The sequence below is a fragment of the Cucumis melo genome, chromosome 1, assembly GCF_025177605.1.
Source record: "Cucumis melo cultivar AY chromosome 1, USDA_Cmelo_AY_1.0, whole genome shotgun sequence".
NCBI lineage: Eukaryota > Viridiplantae > Streptophyta > Magnoliopsida > Cucurbitales > Cucurbitaceae > Cucumis > Cucumis melo.
Window position 1 is genome coordinate 7,194,759 of NC_066857.1, and position 14,192 is coordinate 7,208,950.

At 31.2% G+C, this 14,192-nt stretch overlaps 1 long non-coding RNA gene across 1 annotated transcript; it reads right to left on the reverse strand.

Moving 5' to 3' along the window:
- Window positions 1-4,170: 4,170 nt before the first annotated feature.
- On the reverse strand, window positions 4,171-7,211 carry LOC127149860 (uncharacterized). The gene is made up of 2 exons (XR_007821674.1): window positions 7,095-7,211; window positions 4,171-4,418 (listed from the first exon to the last, which is right to left on the reverse strand). It is a non-coding gene; the product is annotated as an uncharacterized LOC127149860 (long non-coding RNA).
- Window positions 7,212-14,192: the final 6,981 nt, after the last annotated feature.

The following is a 14,192-nucleotide window of genomic DNA, read 5'->3' on the forward strand; positions in this document are numbered from 1 at the left end:
TACTTTAGCAATGTTGGAAAAATTAATATTCAAACTCAGGCCGGATCTGTTCAAAAACAGTTCAAGAAGTTAGAAACTAAAAAAACTAAAAATTAGTTATAGTTAATTTCTAACAAATTCTTACTTGGTTTAGCCACTCTATAAAAAGAGAGTTTTCTAGCACTTATCTGTACTCTTCATATCTTGTAATCTCTCAAAAAGGAAAATGAATTGATAGGTTTCAAAGTGGATGTAGGTGCTTTTGCTAAATCACTCTAAATCTTTGCGTTGATCCATTTTCTTCTTTACTTTCTCATATTTCTTTACTCCATTGTTGAAGCTTGATATTACCTCTTTCATGAAATAGAAGAAACAAGAAATGAAGGAGAAATAAAAACTTCTGCATGAACAAGAAAGAAGAAATGCAAAATAAATCATTTTTCTTTACCTTTACCTTTCGACAGTCCCATCAAAGAGAGAGAAAATGGTGGTCGTTGTATATCATAATAAATATTGCTTTTGGTAAGTGTAAAAGGTAAAAAATAAAATCTTTTGTTTGTATTTTACAAAGATTTTATTAATTGGTATAAGAACCTAGGTTCTTGAAGACCGAGTTTCTTGAAAAATTCTACAATGGTTACAACAAAGTTTGAAATAGAAAGGTTTAGTGGAGGAGGAGATTTTACTTTATGGACAAAAAAAATCATGGAATTTTGAGTTCTCAGAAGGCATTAAAAGCTTTTCAAGATCCAAAGAAATTACTAGCAACAAAGACTGAAGTAGATAAGCAAAGCATGGAGGAGACAGCTTATGAAATCCTAATTCTCAACATCACAGATAATGTGTTAAGGCAAGTGATCAATGAAAATACAACATATGAAATGTGGGAGAAACTAAAGTACCTCTATGACAAGAAAGACTTACCAAGCAAACTCTATGTGAGGGAGAAACTTTTTTCTTTTAAAATGAATCAGTCCTAAGACTTGTAATTAGAACTTGGATGAATTCAAGAAACTGATAAATGATTTCAATCAAGCGAAAGAAAAACTTGGGACCAAAAGCGAGGTTGCCATCTTGATAAATTCCTTACATGATACTTACAAAGAAGTGAAATCAGCTTTAAAATATGGAAGAGAATCAGTTTTAGTAGATGTTGTGTATTTCTGCCTTGAAGAGCAAAGAGTTAGAGCTTCAATTAGAGGGAAAAAATGGAGTCCCTTTTCTCTAAGGGGAGGAATCAATTAAAGAAGAATCATTTTAATAAAAACCACAAAAGTTACAGAGATAGACACATCTTGAAATGTTTTATCTATCACAAAGAAGGACATTTCAAGAAGAACTGCCCAAAAATAAGAATACACTATAGAAGAGATGATAGTCGAAAATTTAAGTCATATGGAATAGAAGAATCAAACAGGCACAGAGATCACAGTAGAGATGACTCAAAGAGGCTTAGGGAACATGGAAGATATCAAGGGCATGCTGGAGAAGAGACTTATAAATATACTAAGGTACTTTCTACTACAAATAAAAGGACTATGGAAGTTGAAATTGAGGAGGGAGACTGGATTTTAGACTCAAGTTGTACCTACCATATGACTTCCAAGAAGAGGTGGGTTGTTGACTACAAATCAAAGGAAGAAGACTCAGTTTACATGGGCAATAACAATGAATGTGAAATCATTAGAAGAGACTCAGTACTATTAAGGCTTACAGAAAGCAAGGAGGTTCTTTTGAGAGATGTTAGACATGTTCGAAAACTCAAAAGAAACCTAATTTTCGTTGGGAATGCTTGATGACCAGGGATGTACATTTATCGGACAAAAAGGAAAGTTGAAGATAGAAAAAGAAGGCAGAATTATCCTAACTGGAAAGAAACTAGATGGCCTCTATGTGTTTATAAGAGTTTCTCAACCTAAATATGTTCTATTGTCAGAAACAAAAAGAATGTTGAGATGGAATTGTGGCATAGAAGACTCTCATACATTAGAGAGAAAGGTTTGAATGAACTCATAAAGCAAGGCCTAATTCAATCAAGGAAAACAAAAAGACTCAATTTCTATGAGCATTGCGTGAATGGAAAGTCCAAAAAAATGAGGTTCACCATAGGAGAACATACCATCAAGGCCATTATTGACTATGTCCATGGAGATCTTTGAGACCATCTAAAATAGCATCTTGGGGAGACTCCAGGTACTTCCTATCCTTAATGACTACTCTAGAAAGGTAAGGACTTATTTACTTAAATCTAAAGATCAAACTTTTGAATGTTTTAAAACTTGGAAGACTACAGTTGAAACTAAAACTAAAAGGAATATGAAATATTTTAGAACTGATAATGGTCTAAATTTTCTAGGCAACAATTTTAACTCTCTTTGTGATGAGTGTGGAAATACTAGACACAAGACAGTGGCATATACTCCACACTAGAATGGAGTTGCAAAAAGAATGAATAGAACATTGATGGAAAGGGTTAGATGTATGCTACCAGAAGCCAAATTTCCTGAATATTTTTGGGCAGAAGCTTTAGCCTCAACAACATACATCATTAATAGAAGTCCTAATATTTATGTTAACATGAAGACCCATGAAGAAATGTAGAGAGTATCACCTCTTGACTTATCAAACTTGAATACCTTCAGATGCACAACCTATGTACATACTAAGCAAAGTAAGGTGGAGCCTAGAGCCTTAAAATGTATGTTCATAGGGTATCCTGAAGGAGTGAAAGGGTATAAGTGCTGGATTTTACTTTAAAAACAAGTTTGATCAGTAGAGATGTGATTTTCAAAGAAGATGAGCTCTACATATCATAAAGATTCCTAGTTCCTATGTTAAAATTTATCCATGTCATAAAGATTATGTGATCATTGATGATCAACCACAACCACCAGATACACCCAACACCTTAGAAAACAGAACATATAGCCAAGTTGAAAATCTAGAAGATTATCTTCTAATAATGATAGAGAAAGAAGAACAACCAGACTCCTATCAAGATATGCAAGGGTTGATTTCATTTCTAACCTCTCCCTAGAAGATGATAATGAAGAACCTAGTAGCTTTGAAGAAGCATTAAATAGTGATGAAAAAGGTGAATGGCTTTGCAACAATAAAAAGTGAGATTAATTCTATACGTAAGAATGAAACATGGGAGTTGACTGATAGACCTCTTAACAAAGGATTTATCCCCTACAAATGGGTCTACAAGAAAAAATTCTTAGGAGAAAAGAATAAGAAGGTGAAATTCAAAGCGAGACTAGTTTCCAAGGGCTTTAAACAGAAAGAGGGAGTTAGCTATCGTTGCCTGTAAAGACCTTGAGTTAGAACATATGGATGTCACTACAACTTTTCTACATGAAAGCCTAGAAGAAGATTTATATATGGAACAACCTAAAAGTTTTGAAGCTAAAGGAAAAAAATATCTAATTTGCAAACTAAAGAAATCCTTATATGGATTGAAGCAATCACCAACGTGTTGGTTTAAAAGATTTGATGATTTCATAAAAAAATAGGCTTTATGAGAAGTCTATATGATCCTTATGTCTACTAGAAGAAGCTAACTAATGGAAGCCTAATCTATTTGCTATTATATGTTGATGACATGCTATTGGCTGGTAAAAATTTTATTAAGCTAAATGAGATAAAAGAACAATTGAAGAATGAGTTTGAAATAAAAGACCTAGGTCAGCTAAAAGGATCCTAGGAATGAAAATCACAAGGCAAAGAAGAGAAGGGAATTGTTTCTATCACAAAAACAATATACCAAGAAAGTCCTAGCCAAATTCTAAATGACTAATGTTAAAGCAGTGTCTACTTCTATATATGGGCCAATAATTCAAATTATCTTCTAAAGACTCTCCTAAAGAATCAACTGAAAGAAAAACTATGTCTAATGTTCCTTACTCTAATTCAACTAGAAGCTTGATGTATCAATGGTTTATACTATACCTGATTTAGCTTACGACTTAAGCTTAGTCAGTAGGTACATGGGAAATCCTTGGAGAAATCATTAAGAAGCTACTAAGTGGGTATTTCGATACCTAATGCTAAAGCAGTGTCTACTTCTATATATGAGCCAACAATTCAAATTATCTTCTAAGGACTCTTGTAACGACCCAACTCCTTATACTAAGTCGAAGTCATTACTAATTTAAAAGATAAATTAAATTTGTAACATTTAGATAAAAATAAAACAAAACCTCAAATTTTTCATTTAAAAGCATAAACAAATGTGATTAGAGATAAGTATAAAAATAAAATCCTAACTCGGGCCGTATCTAATTTTAAAGAAATAAAATAACAAATAAATAATGAAATAAAATGCAAACATTAAAATCTGAACTATGACATAAAGCGGAAGCAAAAGATCCCTATGGCTCGCCACGGTCATTTCTGGTCGCTCGCCAGCTTGCCGTTGCTCTTACCTCTGCCTCTACCTGAAAAATAGAAATGGAAAGAGTGAGTATAAAATACTCAATAAGGGACCTACTGCTAGTCCTGCTAGGTGCCTGTTAACTTCCTATTAGAGTTCTAAAAAGTGGTATCCAAGAACTGGCACATTCTCGAACACATGCAACATGTGATCCCGGAGGAGCATAACTGGTCTTCGGTGATCCCAAAGGAACACCTAGGACAAACTAGTCTGTAGTGTACCCAGACGAAACACTAAGACAATCAGACTGCAAGTGATCCCGTCGAATCACTCGAATCATGTCTATGTCAATGCCAGACTGGCGGTCCCGTCGGACTGCGCAGTCCTAAAAAGGTGGTGATCCCAAAGGACACCAATGCAGGTACGACTCTAATAGGATAAGCTAACATACACCCTAACCACAACATGCACATAACAAATCATCATCACATCATCAAGTCATACCATATCATCATGTCATATCATGTCATCATGTCATATCATATCATCATTAATTGTCATGCCGTTATGCAATCTAGTCACCAATATGCATAACTAAAAATACATGCGATCTCTTAATTCCACTCGCAGGTCTAGTAGTAGAATCTCTTACCTGGAGATTAGCTTAATCAAAATCTAACAATAAAATCACGCCTTCCAAGTAGCGATGTCCTAAATAGTTAGAAAAACAAAATTTAATAATTTAACCCTCAAAGAATTAAGGGTCCAAAAATCCATTTGAAGTAACTTACCCAAGATCAAGGCTGAACTCGGTTTAGACTTAGTTGGACAAATTCCCAACTCAGCTTCCAGTTAACTATAATCAATTTAATCCAACAATTAACTTAGTTAGGGTCAAAATAAACCTTAGCTAGGTAAACTAAAACCAAATCATGCATACCAAGGCTTACCAAGAAAAATGGGTAAAAAATAGGGTTAAAAGAAGCTTGGCAGCTCAACTGGCTCGGCTGGAGGGGGAAAACCGACTGGCGGCTCAGCTGGAGGAAGGGACTGATTGGTCGGCTCGGCTAAGGACTCGCGTGTGGCACGACTCGGGTAGGCTCCAGATGCAGCTCAACAAAACAACGCGCGTGCGGCAGGAGGCGCAACTCGCACACGCGGCTCGAACGGCTCAGGCGGCTGTTGTCGGGTCGACTCGGGTTACGCCTGCTGACGGTTCGTTGAAGGAGAAAACCAACGACGAAGACGGCGACGATGTTGCTGCTGCAAGACGGACGACTCGACGCGCCGCGAATGGCTAAAGACGGAGGCAATGACTGACGGAGCATCGTCGTGCATGATGTGCTCCACGTGACGGCTGACGCTTGCGGACGGTTCGGCTACAGAGGCGACGTGACTTCAAACGACGGAGGCGACGCGCCTGATGAAGTCGATCGACTCGGATTGACGGTGGCTACAGCGGCAGCGGCGGTTTGCAAGAGGGGGCGGCGGCGGCGAGATTACGGTTAGGGTTTTCTCCTTTTCTTTCCTCTTTTTTTTTTTCTAATGAAGGAGATGACACAACTTCCTATGCCATATTTAAACAAAACAATAACATTAATTTTTTTTTTCATTTTCCTCTTTCCTCAAACTCAACCAAATAAAACAAATCTTCTCTCTCCTCATTTAAAACCCACCAAATCTCCCTTTTTATCTTTTTTTTTCTTTTCCCAAATAAATCACATAATCTCTCTCCTCAACCAACCAATCATCTTTATCTTATCAAACTATATTTTCATAAAGCATTACATTATTCTCACAATACAATTGTTAAGTCCTTATGTCCAAAAATACCCCCAAACATACATAACAAAAACAAATATAAATTCCAACTTAACAAAAATTTGATATTTTCAATTATCCAATAGAATCAAATCTCCATAAGATAAAATCTTCAACATTTAAATAACACCCAAAATCTCAAAATTATACTTAAGATAATAAAATTAAATTCCTAAATTTTTGGGCGTTACAACTCTCTTAAAGAATCAACTGAAAGAAAAACTATGTATAATGTTCCTTACTCTAATTCAATTAGAAGCTTGATGTATCTAATGGTTTATACTATACCTGATTTAGCCTACGGCTTAAGCTTAGTCAGTAGGTACATGGGAAATCCTTGGAGAAATCATTAGGAAGCTACTAAGTGGGTATTTCGATAGCTAGTGGGAACAGTGAACAAAGGCTTGCTATATGAAACTCCTAATGAACCTAAAGTTCTTCTGAAGGGCTATGTTGATGCAAATTTTGCAGGAGATTGTGACAAAAGAAGATCCTTAACTGGTTTTTCTTTTACATTAGGAGGCAATTTAATCAATTGGAAATCTAATCTACAGTCAGTAATAGCTCTATCAACTACCGAGGGTTCATAGTAGTTTCAGAGGTAGTAAAGGAGGCTATATGGCTAAAAGGTCAGATTAGTGAGCTATGCTATGATCAAGACGCAATAAAACTCCTACATGACAATCAAAGTACAATTCATCTAACAAAAAACCAGCAGTACCATGATTATAGGAGAAAACATGTAGATGTTAAACTGTTCTTTGTTCGTGATATTATTGAAAAGGGAACTGTAAACATACAAAAGGTCAGCACATAAGATAATGCAGCAGATTTCCTAACTAAGGCTTTACCTAAAGTTAAGTTCAATCACTACCTAAATCTACTCAAAACAGTAGATTTATAGTTGTGGAATAAATACCTGAAGTGAAGGTTATCAAGGAAGTTCTTCGTTCAAGAGGGAGAATTTGTTGGAGAAATTAATCTTTGAACTCAGCTTCCTTGCTTGTTGGATCTATTAAAAAACAGTTCAAGAAGTTAGAAACTAAAAAAACTAGAAATTAGTTATAGTTAATTTCTAACTAATTCATAGTTGGTTTAACCACTTTATAAAAGGAGAGTTTTCTAGCACTTATCTGTATTCTTCATATCTTGTAATCTCTCAAAAAAGGAAATGCATTGATAGCCTTCAAAGTGGATGTAGGTGCATTTGCCGAACCACTCTAAATCTCTGCGTTGATCCATTTTCTTCTTTACTCTCTCAAATTTCTTTACTCCATTGTTGAAGCTTGACGTTACCTCTTTCATGAAATGGAAGAAGCAAGAAAGAAAGGGGAAATAAAAACTTTTGCATGAACAAGAAGAAATGCAAAATAAATGAGTTTTCTTTACCTTTACCTTTCGACAGTCTCATCAAAGAAAGAGAAAATGGTGGCAGATGCCCATCATAATAAATACTGCATTGGTAAGTGTAAAAGCCAAAAAATAAAATCTTTTGTTTTAGAAAATGTAGTGACATAAGTCCTATTATCATAAATATTTTTGCTATTTTAGCAAATGCCCTTAAATTTTATTAGTTTCTATCATTATAGTAGATAGTGATTGAAGTCTATCCTTGTCTATAACTAAAATTGAGAATTTCATGTGACTAATTTTTGTTTATCTTTTCTTTTGAACATTTTTCTATCAGTTGAAGATATATTTTGTCATATTTATGACTAGTTTTAAACATTTTAGGGTAATCAACAATCGTAAATTTAGCATAAGGTGGGAGGTTAAATTCCATCCAAAATTGTCATACCAAAGGTAAATGAAAAAAGAAAAAGAAAAAATATTGATTAGAGACGGAATATGAATAAAAGTAAAACATTTGGAAGGAAATGTACATTTCTTTCTTAGCATTAATCTTGAAAACGACGTGAGATAATCAAAATATCCTTTAGCTAATTATGAAGTAAATAATTAAAGGAATAGTTAAATATTCAACATAAGTAAATAACACAAAGAGTTTTGTTAACCCAGTTTGGTGAATGTCACCTACATCTAGGGAGCTTTCTTAGCTCAGATAAGTAATATTATTAAGATTCAATAAAGTCAATCAACAATCAATATAATTAGAAACTTTCTTCTTATTTTAATGACTTTCTTTAAGCAATAAAGAACTTGAAGGATTTAGACTCCCCCGAATTTGTGAATGAATCTTGTTGAAGACAATCTCAAGCTCCCTTTGAGTTCAATGTCTATTCAAGGTAAATTGTGTCTTCTTTTATATTACTTATCAATAATTTCAATAAGCAATCATCACAGAGATACCATAAACAAATGATGATACTAACTTCATAACATCGCTACAGTTTTTCTTGCGTTCAATAATGATAAAACAATTTCATTAGTGATCAACATATTGTAACCATAGTCAAATAATCATGCTACCTTCTTCTGCACACAGATCAGTAGCTTTTCTTATTATTTCGCTTAGGATTTTTTCTCTGCTCCGTTAAGGAAACCAAGAGCCTCAACTCCGAAAATATATAATCTCCTCACCAAGATCTCAAAAAGATATTAATAAAAGATTTCTAAAAATATGAAAGATCTTTTATCTTTTTGAATTTAAAAGATAATAAATAGAAAGAATCTCATTAATTCTTTTTGACAAAAATACCAACAAATCTCAATCATCTCAATCATGACAGATTTAGTTGGATTTGATTTGAATAAATTGCAATAAGTATTTAAAAGTTTGGACCTATGGTAAATATAATGATATATTATAAATGTAGATATTTATAACCTACCTAGGTTACAATTTTCATATAACTCTCATTCAATTCCATATTGTAACATTCATCCTATTAAATTTCATAATATAACTTATACCATGATATATCCTATAAACAGAGGAGTGTAGTGCCTTTGTATGACACACCACAATTGAATTCAATTGTCTTCTCTTCTTCCTCTCTACTCTATTCTTCTTTTGTGTTTTTGCATGGTTCTTATTTAGTTTTTGGTTCTTTATTATATAACAGGATCTAATTTCTTTCATACCAATAATTTATCCTCCCACATTCACTCCCTCTCCATTTCAATTAAAGCTAATAAAGATGCATCACTACTTACTTACTAGAGGATTTTCAAAAATAAAAAAATAAAAGAAAAAAGAAAAATAAAACTTGAAGATAACAAACTTTGAATTTATTCTTATCACAGCACAAGTCAAATAATAATATAAAATATGACATGAGATTGAGTATCAAAGATTATATCAATCCTTTTAACTATCTTAAAAAAGTCTTACCAATTTTATGGTCTATGGAATCATACTAGAATATGTTTAGTTATCGTAGTTATACTTAAATTTTATCGGGTTACTGAAGCACATAAATTAATCATATAAGGAGAAATCTATAATTAAAAAGATATTTTTAGGTACCGACTTTATTAATTAATTAGTAGCAAGTACGCATCACATCTAGAAATCTATTATATTAGTGTCTATGTAGCCTCTATTGAGGTCTATCTTTTTTCACCCCAATTTATTTGTAAAATTATAATGTTTGTTGAACATATGAACATGTGAAACACACATATATATATCGTTAAAATTATTAAACATTGCGTCAAAAATTTAATACCTAACTCATCACCAGCTGATCTAACAAATAAAAACCCAATAAGGTAATGGAAAGGCCAATAACGTGTAAGCCTTAAGACCTACTAAAAATCAAAGTTTGGTGATATAGAATATGACTGGATATTATGTATAGCATATAATAATTTGTTTAATTAAATTAAAGATAGGATATAATTGGTGCTTAAAACGAACACCTTAACCACCACTTGTGGAATGCCATAATTAACTTGATTGCCAACGACATAAATTCATTAAAACTATGTGTCTTACTCAAGAATTTGAATATAAAACCAATTAAATGGGGTTTGGTTAATAAAACTCGAAAACGTAAGACTAAAGCTTTTCTACACTTTTGGGAGAGTTTCCTTAATAACTTCCCCGTTAGCCAAAATGTGGTTTAGTCTAACCAAGTAAATAATATATATTGTATAATTTAATGGACAATCACAAAATATACCTATCCCTAGGTCTATCTCTATTGCTTTTGTATTTTCCACCTCCATTCCTCTTCTTCTTCTTCTTCTTCTCTTCATCCTCGTGTTCTCCGATTGATTTTTCGTCAGTCAAATTTGTTGTCATTATTATTGTTTTCTCTTTTGTCCATCAACCTCCAAAATGTAATGAACTCTAATTAACTCTTTTATTCTTTACTAGTTATTCAAAGTTGTAAATGATTACATATTGTTATTCATTTTGATAAGTCTACAGTCTAGGGCTTAGTAGGCTAAAGGATTCATATATGCAATTATTAACTATTATCTGTTTCTGTAACTTTTCTCAACCAATTATATTAAAGTTGTTCTAAATTATACAATTATTTTACTATAAGTTATCCAAATTTTAACCTCCTTTTCTATCCTATATAAAATTCCATCTAGGTCCAACAATCATGAGAAACAATTTCAATTTAATCTTGATAACAACTATACACTCATAATTTGCAAATTTTTCTAAAGTAAAATTCTCTTGTCCAACTTTTACAATTCAAATTTTCTTTTATTGGTGAATGGTTTTATAATAATAATCATAATTGTTGTTGTTGGTAAATTATGTCTTTTTGAGTGCTATACACATGCACATATATCATTGTGCATTTTGCTAGATCTCCTAAATAAATCTTAGAAGGAAAAACTTTCTTAGAAATTCTCAATAATGGAACAAAAAATCTCAGAAAATGGGAAAATTCATATAACTTTCAAATTACTAATTAAAATCATTGGTTTCTTTTTCATCTCTGTTTTACTTTACTTTTTAAGTGAAAGTGAAAATGGACCACACCCACACCATTATTTGAATTAACACCAACAAAAGCTTAAATTACTTTAAACATATACCCAACACTGAAATTAGTAAACACAAAATTTAGTGTTTTAAAGAAACATAACAACCAAATTACTCACTATCAAGTGTGAGTTTAGATTCCTCTAATGCATTAGTAATTAGGAGGTTTTAATTCAAATCTTCCACTCTATTGTGTCAAATAAAAGTATTAGAACATATTTTTTAATATGTGGAGGGAGAAATCAAATATTTTAACCTTATAATTGATAGTACAAATTTTATATTAATTGAGAGTTATACTACATGAAATACAATTCACCATTGGAGACAATAATCAACTTAGATATTATGAAAAGTACAATTAAATTAAGCTTTTGATTACTCCACCCCTATATATTCAATAGCGTTTCATTTGGATAAATATTGGTAAAGTACAATCTATATGCCAAAATGATAAGAATGTCTCATCAAATTTGGGTGCTTATTAAAATTAACACATATCGAAATGGTACTTTTGCATTGGTGCATCGTATAGAGCAAAAAGCTTTGAAGGATCGTAAGTCTTCTCTCTCAACGTCGTTTTATTCCTATGTGGTTTTCTCTTATTTTTTAAGGGTGTATTTATGTAATTTATTTAAAAAAATTAACACAATGATCCAACCCTATTCGTCGATAATAAGCATTATATATTGCGATGAATAAAGAAGTTTAAGTTTGAAGAGTTTGTCAAGATTTTAAAGAAGTGAATTACAGTACTTCTTTTTCCATTTTTCTGACACCTAATTCATTGAGTAAGATAAATTTATATCACATGCAATTTTAGACTTCATCAAGATGTAAATAGTGTTTTTAATTGAAAAGCACTAAACGATAAAAGGATTAATTATTGAAAATGTTTAAAACATGCATAAAAAAAACTAAAACATATAATTAGGCTTCAAAAAATTGACTGTCCATAATTATAGAATTACTTTATTATTATCTTCCTTCTTTTTATCTTCTGCATGGCATTGGGAGTCGTTATAACTTTGTGATTTTTAAAAGAAGGAAAAAAGATAAAAGTATAGACAATGGCAGAAGAATATAGTGAGTAGATGCAGCCTTTTGTTCTTAATTCTAGCCCTTTCCAAAAGTGAAAATAAATAAAATAAAATGATCCATCAATTCGTTATACCATGACATGTTTTCATAAGCACTTCTATTATAGCTGTTGCCTTGTACCCGAAACAACACGGAGTGACTAACGTCTTTAAAATAGTTAGTTTTATAATAAAATAGGAGTCGCTACTAATCCTTTTTACGGTGTGATTGGACACCGAAATATAGTTAACATTTTTTAAATAAAATAATTAAAAAATGATATGCGAAAACTAGAGTTGAATTCAGAAGTCATTTGTGTAGGAGAAAAGTGTTAGCACCTCACAACACTTTGGTTGGGAAACTCTTTCATGACTCCGACCAATAATGAATAAGGGGATGGAAATCTTTTGAACTATTTGTAAAATTTTTGACTCTTTTAATCTTTTTAAAGAGAGATAATGATTAAATTATTCAAAGTTATTTACTAGAGTGAGGTTTATGCATGTAAAATTTCACTAACAATGTAACAATCATCAGTCTAAAGTGAATAAAACTTACTAATATTTTCAAGTAGAAATTGCTACATGCAATGACTAATGAAATTTTTAAACAAATACTAGCCAACCATTTATAACATACATACAAGTACGAGTTTTATAAACATATGATTATAATGCATCATGATGAAATGACTCTTAGTGTTAGATCATGCAAGTAAAAACATATAATGATGAAATAATAGCAGAGTATAATACTATCCATGATGTTTTTTTATAGAATTTTTTTCGAGTACTTCCCCTCTTTAATTTATATTTGCAAAAAAAAAAAGTCAATAACGTTAAAACATTATTAGTTATTTATTAAATGAGGCAAAAAAAAAATAACTTAATAATAATAATAATGTAACTTCTTAGGAAGAAATCACAATTTTTTCTTACTAAATGCAATTTTTAATAAGATAAAATGGATAACAATGTGGTTATAGAAGACAAAAAAGTTAATAAATAAGACTTATCCCAGAAGTTTTACAAGACTGTCAAAACTAATCATCTATTCTAAGAGCTTCTTTTTTTTCGATTAATTAGTCAAATTTATTTGATGTTTATCAAGTAAAATGTCAAATTTTATTTTATGAAAATTGAAAAAAGTTAAACATTTTCATTATTTTCTTTGATTATCTTTTTTAGGTTGAAATATTTGCCTCCTTTGAAATAACTTTCAAAATATTCACACTTTAAAATAAAAAAAATATATACATGCGTTTCACAAAAATAAATTGAAGAAACAGAAATGAAAGTTACACAGTAGATTTTCTTTTCTTTCTTTTGTTTTTTTTGTTTTTTTTTTTTTTGCCAAATTATTTTTATACTTGATCATATTTTTTAACATTTCAAATAATCGTACTCAAAATTTTAATTTTAGAGCCAATGTTATTTAATTATTCTAACATGTTTTTTTTACCTATTTTTAAATAGTTAATACATTTCCAAAAAAATCATTAAATGATACTATAATTGTTACTGAATATATATTGTTTTTTCAAAACCTTTTATAAAAAAATGTCGTTCAATCTTTGAAATACAAGAAGATAAGTTCTTGAATTCTATTAAAAATATTTTTTTTAATATGAAAAAAACTTTAAAAAATTTCAACAGATGTTAATTGATTAAGAAAAATCAAAATTGACAAATAAATTGTTAAATTACAAAATAGATTTATAAAATTGTGATATTTGAACCAACCTAAATAAAGAATCAATTAAATTAAAAAGAAATACATATGTAAATGCATGTTGTAATACACTCGTGTACTACGTAAAAGTTTTAAAAATGAGGTTAATTCTAAAATCCCTAAATGATAAAGATTTTCAAATTGGTCAAAATCATATATGACGAATTGACCAAGTCGATTACACGAAAGCATAAGTTTCTCGAAGATCAACACTACTACGTTCTCAATTCTAATTTTATGAGGTAAAGCCCAGGTAGGAGGCTTGTGTGAAGCAAAATAACGGTTTAAATAATG